This window comes from Carassius auratus, unplaced genomic scaffold (assembly GCF_003368295.1).
Source record: "Carassius auratus strain Wakin unplaced genomic scaffold, ASM336829v1 scaf_tig00025783, whole genome shotgun sequence".
NCBI lineage: Eukaryota > Metazoa > Chordata > Actinopteri > Cypriniformes > Cyprinidae > Carassius > Carassius auratus.
The window spans coordinates 378,693-387,467 of record NW_020525457.1 but is presented as its reverse complement, the minus strand read 5'-3'; the positions used below and the strand labels follow the sequence as shown (position 1 = coordinate 387,467).

General features: G+C 35.4%; 1 long non-coding RNA gene across 1 annotated transcript; it reads left to right on the top strand.

The window, feature by feature from the left end:
- Window positions 1-1,395: 1,395 nt before the first annotated feature.
- LOC113078478 (uncharacterized) lies at window positions 1,396-3,555 on the top strand. Its single transcript, XR_003281528.1, has 3 exons — window positions 1,396-1,536; window positions 1,711-1,868; window positions 2,028-3,555. It is a non-coding gene; the product is annotated as an uncharacterized LOC113078478 (long non-coding RNA).
- Window positions 3,556-8,775: the final 5,220 nt, after the last annotated feature.

Below are 8,775 nucleotides of genomic sequence, written 5' to 3'. Positions count from 1 at the left end.
GTAAGATCAATGTCATATTCACTTCTTTACAGGGTAGAACCTGTGTATGAGCTTAAAATAAATGTCTTTCACTTTGACTGTGAAAAAGATTTTTTTGCGGTGGAGACCAGATTTAATTATCGCGAGAGCTTTCAATATGTGCGCCACTGGGTGGCGTCTGTACTTCCTCGTCAGAGAGCACCTGTCCATCAAAAGCTCACTATCCAATCAGAGTAGATCACTGTTAAGCCCGCCCCCATGAGAGGTTTGTGTCAAAACACCAAACGAAAAACTGCGAAACGTAAGCGAAATCTGTGGCAATGAATTCAGAATCTACGATTATCGAAAACGAATCTTTGAAAAACATTAACAAAGAATGAAGTATATTTGAAGAGCCTGTTAAATTTGTGCGAATGAGTTCATTTTTTTTGTTTTCATTGTTTTTTTCTTCTTTTGTAATGGCATATTTTTGATAGTTTCTGAAAAAGTTACATTCAGTTTTATAAGGTTTCGTTCATTATTATTGAAACAAATGTAATTCCATATAATTGCTCCTGCATCACATTAAACTGCACGAAAGAGAGAATTTGTGAGCGTGCACAGAATCTGGTTCATTTTAATACACGTGAATACGAATGCCACTGGAAGCCAGACATGTAAAATTTCCTTCACTTAAGGGAAGAATAAGGTGGATAGTGGAAGCTTGCATCAAGGTGGTCCAAAATCACCACTTATCAGAGTAAAATCAGTAAACAGCAGACCCACCACAGAAGGGGCGTGTCTAGAGCAACATTTGCAAAAAAAATAAAATAATAATATGGCATAATCTAATGTACTCTATTAAGAAGTGCAAACCTGCAAATTAACTAAATAAAATAATACAATTAATGCATATTTACAATAAGCACTTAACTCAAGTATTAAATCATAAAATAAATAACTAGAGAAGGCTGACTATAATCAGCTTGCTTCCATTTAGTGGGATAAGCCTAGTCTTCCCCTGAATTAAAAAAGCTCTTCTGGTCTTCAGTGACAAAGTTTGAGCGTGCACACGCAATATCTGAGCCAGAGTCCATTCAGAGAACACCGTCTGTTTAAAAGTCCAGTTTTGTGAAGCAAATCCGCTTCCGAGTGAAGAGATTCGTGCACTCGCATTACATGCATCACTTGATATTATTAGCTCTCGACATTAAGATAACGCTATAGAAACCGCTTAAAATGAAGTACATCAAAGAGAAGAAAGCCACACTAGGTAACCGCATATATTGCTCATGCCATGATCCGCCCACTGCCAGAAGAACTGAAAAGTAAAAGTAAAAAAAAAAAAAAAACCCCGCCCCACACCTGCACAGTGTAAAAAGTAAGAGCACACCTGTGTAAGAGCTGTACCTGTACCTGTGTCAGCTTGCGGTGCAGATGGAGCTCTCTTCAGCTGCTGAGGATCAGGACAGCAGGATTCACTCTGGATCTTTATTTCTTCAAGACCTTTTCTTAATCGAGATTCAGGACGGTTTTAAAAACATTCTGGATCAATCTGCATTTTTCCTCTTCTCACAGGTACAGAACTTTTATTATTATTATTATTATTGTTTTTTTATTATTATTGTACAGCTTTATTTTCATATGGTGACTGGATTATTTGCAATTTTATCAGAATTGTTTTAATAGCTGCTACATTATTGAATGTGTGTAATAATATAACATTAGATTGTTTGTTTTTATAATTATAAGAAAACAAACAGAAAACAGCTGGTGCATCAGAAACCACAGACGAGCAAAAACCAACAGGACAGAGAGAAAAATGGAGGAGAGAAATGAAACACAATCCACTGGATCTCAAGAGAAAAGCAGACAGAGATGTGACAGTATGAAGAGATCAAGACCATCGAGTAAGTGTTTGCTCACATTCAGACAGATTCTTCAGACTTTCTGCAGATGAATGAAACAGATCTGTGATTGTTTAATAGACATGTATTAATGATCAAGAACATAAAGTTATACATTCAAACAATCTATATGTGGATAATCTGATTTATATATATTTCTAGTTTCAGATGATCCAGGAGTTGAGGGAAAGTTTCATTCTGATGTTAAAAGCTCTTCAGAACTTTCTCAAGAACACACAACATCAGTGAAACACCAGCAGCTGAAGACCTGAACATCTTCATCATCATCAACATCATCATCATCTTCATCATCTCAGACTCCATCTCTCCAGTCTCCAGACTCCAGTCTCTTCAGCTCCAGAACTGTTTTCAGACTCATCTGATCACAAACTAACAGACTAATGAACCGTTTCTTTCTCAGATCTGTGTCTGAGAACCGTTTTATTGATCTGGAGCAGCACTTTATGAGATTATTTTCACATCTGCATCACACAGAGACTCGTTTTTCTTTGACAAAATATCAGTTTGAGTGTTCACTGCATCATATATTTCATGCATTTTCATTTCTGTATTTCTGTATATTGTGATTCATTTAAGAGATTCTATCCACCTTATTTAATGCTAACAGAAATGCAGGCGTGACTATTTGTTATTAAATGTACAGTATCTGGCTTCCGCTGTTGTACAGTTCCAGTTATTTTTAGCACGTTATGCTTCCTGACGTTGAAAAACCAGTCCAGTATTGTAGAGATTCTCAAGTCTGGCTCAGGATCCACTTTCCTGCAGAGTCTATCTCCAATCCTGATCAAACTCACTCTTTCTAGCGATCCTGAAGACCTTGATGAACCGGTTCAGGTGTGTTCGATGAGGGCTGGAGAAAAACCCTGAAACAACTGCCTTATTGCTTGTCATGTTATTTTAATGTATAGTCATAATTACTGTATAAATACACCGGTCTGTAGTGTGAATAGATTTACCGTTTACAGCACTCTAATCCTAGTTATTTCCACATTACAGCTAATGGAAATAAAGAATTACACATTCACAGAAAAATGCTTAAATGTTGCAAAATAAGGTGGATATTTCTCTGAATATTTTCATACTCTTCCATACTGTTTATTGAACATTCATTTCTCATCTTTTCAGTCTGTTCTAAAAGAATGCAACAACTATTGTGTTTGTACGACTGAGTTATGCTAAACTAATCTGCATGTTTTTATCCGTTCTCCAACCACTCGTCATGTGTGAGATCATATCATGGTGAGAACCTGGAAGGAGTGAATCGATCTGAACAGACAGCGCTCCATTACAGGACCCAAACACTCACAAACATAGTCACATATTCATGCTATTAGTTTCTTTATAATACACTGTGAAACAGCATTTCTGTTATTTATGGCTCAGATGACTGGCCTTAATTAACTGTTTTATATATATATATATGCTGAAATAACACTATTTAACATCATATTTGTGTGTTGCTTGTGTGTGAAGGTGCTGTATAGTGTTGCATGTACAGTTGTAAGTGTTTACTGTACCAGTGTTTGTGTTGCTGTAATAGTGTTTTCTGTACTGTAATCTCACTGTACTGTAATTTGCTGACAGACTAACAGTAACAGAGTAACTGTGTGTAACACTGTTGGGTTTTCCCTGTATCCCGCTGTTATTGTTTCACAGCCCGAATCCAAGAAAATCCAAGATTGTTGTCGTGGAATGTTTGTCGGTATTATTGCAAATAAATATAAAGTACAAAACAAATAATGTGAACTGGTTTAAATGTCTTTAAATATTCCTCTGTAGCGCTTGGAGTTTAGTTTTCTCCTATAAGCAAAAGCTCCAGCAACACAGATCCAGAGCGAGGTCAAAGACTGTATCTGCAGCACGGCTTCTCCTCGTCATGTTCTACACGCTACAGTTTATAGGATAGCGCCCTCTCCACCTGGAGAAGGTGTACTACTCAATGCAATAGAAAAGACAACTATAAGCTTGAATCTGCTGCTATGAGTCTGGAGCACTGTTCTTCACACACTCTCTCTTGTGCTCCATACTGTATTATAGCACACACACTGATTTATATATGCAGTGTTTTATTTCTAATCCTTGAAAAATAAGACAATCATAACCTTTATTAACCAAAAGCATTTGGCTTTTAAATTAAATAATGAAAAATAAAAACCTAAACAGAGATCTGAACACTGGATGATGTTACTAAAATGACTCTTGAATGTCTGAAAGTGAGTTTGTATGAACACATTTTAAACTCTTGTGTTTGTCTTTTTGTCTCTAGATGGCGCCAGTCACATATCCAGTCATATTAGTGTTTGTGTTTGAGTGTATTTAGGGCCATAGAGTGCACTAGTGTTTTGGTCAATTCTATTACAGTGTGTGTAAAATCAGTTTAGATCAGAGTACAACACACTGACTCAACTTCTGAACAAAACAACTCAAATCATTTAAAGTATTAGTTTTAATCTCAAAAGTTTTCTCTCTCTTCATATCTGCAAACAAAGATCTGAAACATTAGAGTCTGGTTCATGTGTTACTCCAGAATCTGTGTAAAAATCCCTTTATAAATCCCAGTCAGGGGAAGATTGTGTGTAAGTGCATCTGCACCCAGACTCCTCCCAGAAATCACCATATATGGAGCTTAAGACGCCTAGTTTTACTATGCATAACCTCATCTGCATATCATTTCCATGGTTATTTCCCATCCACGTGACACCAGTACCAGACATTTAGGGAATATGAGATATGGACTGTAAATGGCATTGTTTTTATTGCTAAATATCATCCAGTATCCTTGTTATGTTTATATAAAAATATCCATAAAAACAAAACTGTTTAAATAGTTCTCAGATTAATATTTTAGAACAGAGTTGATCTCTTTCTTTTCTATAACATGCCACAGAAAAAAGTGATCGATCACATCCATATAAATGTCTAAATTCAGATCTTCTGCGTAATGACTTTATGTAAATTCAGTGCTCATCTCCATTATTGAGAGTGGAATAATTAATGTAAATGTAATTTCCTCTGTTCTTTGTACTACATTAATAGATCTGGTTGAAATGAGTGAATATCTGATGTAATGCTGAAGCTCCTGTGTTGTTCCTCTTCTTCTCCAGTAGAGGACGCTGTGTGACTCACTCAACCTTCTCTCAGATGAGTTTATACAGTCAGAGCTCAGATATGTGTTTCCAGAATATTTGTGATTCACTATTTCAGCACATGATGTACAGTATGATTATCAAATATGTGTCTGTCTCAGATGCCACAGTTTTTATTCTGTCTTCAGATCTTTAAGATTTTAGTCTCGAAAACTGAAAAACTGGGCGAAAACTCATTTTTATTTCGTATTTGACTGGTTTTAATCTAGTTTCTTGTAAATAACATCTTAAGAAAGAGGTTTCAAAGGAGTCAGTGTTGGGGTAGTTACTCAAAAAATTTAATTAGTTACTAGTTACTTCTGTAAATAGTAATGAGATTACTTTACTAGTTACTGCATTTGAAAAGTAACTTCACTACTTATTACTTTACTTTTAAGGGCCCTATAAAATCCGTTTTATTTTTTCTTAACTCCTTTTTAATGGTTACATTTAATTGTATTCATCAAAAAGCATGTCTAATTAATTTCATTCATAATAAATACATTTTCACAGCAATTTATTTAAAGTTTAACAAAAATTACATGTTTAGGGCCCTATGAAATGTTTTTTTTTTCCTCACCATATGTTTATTTTTTTTAGCATGTGTAATTATTTAAATGCATAAAAACAACTTCATTCATTACATTTTCTTAAAATAGCCTTATGAAATATTTTTCCCCTCAGAAATTCTGTTGTGCATTTACATTTTTCTGGTTATCAAATTAAGGCATAAAACACTCATTTAGATTTTCGTTTAAATATAAATGTCATTTCTTTTTTCTTCTTCTGAGAAATATACTTTCAATCGGAGTATGAACAATAAACACAAACTAGATATAGTAAAAACAATTGCACAAATTGTCTTCAACAATACAGTGCAAAACAGTGCAAATGATTCACAAACTACATACAAAATGAGTGAGAAATATTCAGTGCAACAGAAAAAAAATAGTGCAACTATCTTTATGAACTGTATAATTATATAATGATTTACATAGTATGCATAATATAAATGATCGATCCGTTGGCTGTAATCTGTGTCAGAATCGATTTTACCGGGACATCGCCTAACGACCCAAGACATAAATTCCAGGTGTAAGAGCCATTATGGCTCAGAATATATTAATTCTGTGTTTTACCACTGGGTGGAGTGTGGGCCTAAATTAGTATATAGGTAGGTAAAGTGTAAGAGAGGGCAGGTGAAATATAGGGATATACAATAGGATATAGAATTTTATTTATTTATTTTATTTATTTATTTATTTTATTTTTTTATTTATTTATTTATTTTTATTTTTTTGATATAAAGTAGTACCAATGGATATAGCTCATGTTACATACTCTGATACAGTAGGTGACGGTATGCACCTTTAAAATTCATGGTTGCAATCTGCCAAAAAATGAAAAGAAGAAGAAGAAGAGAGGGCAGGTGTGTAATTAGAGGGAAGCACAACATTTTTTGACCGTGTTTGACCGTATCTGGAGATCGTGTTTGAACGTGTTTGGATGTGATTATGTGGCAGCATTCAATCAGGGCCGTGCACAGACATTTTGAGGGGCAGTGGCCTAAACCAAAAAAAGGGGCACTAAGGGGGTGGTTGCTTGTTAACACAAATTATCCAGTTATTACAAAATGTACAATTCAAAAAGAAGACAGTACACGCTCAAATAAATTTCAGACTTTATTGTAGAAGTTTTGATAGAACATCACAATTACACATTACTGATACTTTTTTATATTTACTTGTTCCATTTACAGCAACACTTTTTTATTTGGTACTATGTCCTGAAAGATCTTGATAACTAAATTTTTTTATGATTCATAATTACACATTGGTGATAATAAACTATTTATCGTCCGTTTTATATTTTGTTATTTACCTTTTCCTTTTACAGCAAAACCTTTCTATTTGGTACCATGTCCTGAAATATCTTAATAACCTCATCTTTTATGATTGGGATGTCTTTTTCAATGGCCAGAAGCAGAAGATCAGAGAGTCGTTCCTGTCCACACGCATTACGAAGTTTTGTTTTGACCAGCTTCAACTTCGAGAATGAGCGTTCAACAGTGGCTGTTGAGACAGGTAGTGTTCCAAAGATTTTCAGCAGCTTGAAAAGTGTTGGAAACACAACATGAGCATCAAAATCCTTAAATGTTTCCAAAATTGCACGGGCACTCATTCTCTCTCTGTCTCTGTCTTCTTTTTTGTGAAGGCATTGTTTTTTTTTTTTTTTTTTTTTTTTTTATGGTTGTCTTGTCTACAAAGTGTGCCAACAACAGAAAATGTAGTTATTTGTATTAGATCAGATCTGATCGACTAATTTCGCAGATTCAACCACTGTCTTGCATAGCCTACCTGTTAATGCGACAGCTTTCGTGAACTGTCGTGCTCACAAGCGCCGCAGACACATACTGTGAGTGATGCTGCGGAGCGAGCGGGAAAACCTGGAGCGGATTCGCGGAATCACCGGAATGCTTTGAGCGGAGCGGTGGGGAAAAGGGGCACCTCAGTCGATTAGGGCAGAGGGGCAGTGGCTCTGGCCACCGGGCCACCCCCCTGTGCACGGCCCTGCATTCAATGATATCATAAGTGCATTGTGCAGCAAAACTGTGAGTTATGACCAGTACAATCTCTGATGAATAAATCTGATAAAGCTGACTTTGGAGGACGATGTTTGTTTGGATCTCACGCGTCAGAAACTACCCTACAACACCTCAAGTGACAAAAACAATTGGTATTTATGTCACTATACCAGTGCTTTATCAGATATGTACCACTGTTTCATCCTTGTTTTTGATTTGTTTTATGTCAAAGTACTCTGTCGAGTGTTTTTTTTTTTTTTTTTTTTTTTGCTTATTCGGAGAGTTTATTGTGTGTTTGTATTCATGCACTCACGAGTCACGACACACTTTACTTTCACTTTGTTTTCGTTCATTTTCCAAAGCAGTAAGTTATGTTAAGTAGTAGTTCAAAAGACTACTTATTGGTTTAATATGGGAGAGTTTAAACCAATCTGGGCACGGGGGTGGGACTAAGTGTGACCCGGGAAAGAGGGGCTTCCATAAGCGTCACCAATCATTTCTGTTTGGCTCAGAGGAGCGAAAGGAGGGACGGACCCGGACCCGGCCCAAAGCAATCGGCGCGCGTAAACTCGACAACAACAACAATAACGCCTGGCATGAGTGTCACAAGACTTTACTTGTGGCTTATGATACTATGACATCAAAATGATAGTAATGGCACTGATGTTGACTAGATGTTGAGCTGAAGTGGGTGTCTTTCTCTGCTCTTGGTCTAAGCTCAACTTGAATAAACAACGATGGAATGGATTTTTTATTTTTTTTAAACAGGTTTTATTCCAAGATAGCATGGAATAGTTTATATAATATGCTGTATAACATTATCTTTTACAATATATTCCATGCTGTCTTAACATTAATTTATTACTTCATAATCTTAATTTATGCAGTAATTAATTAATCTTACTGCACAGATAATAATACCACATCTAAATGAAAATACACCATTACAAATGTAACTTCTGTAGAAAGAGAAAAAATCTTCAAATTTGTAAGTATTAACTTTAATGTTACCAACATTTTTATTAGTGAAAGCACAACTTACTGTATTTCTTAACATTAGCTACTGCATGTGACATTTTACAGCTAAAATGTTGAAGTTTAGCTGTTTTAACTACTGTAATCATTAAAAATGTAGCAACCTGAATATCACTTCTTAACATCATCCCTAGCAAGTAACTCT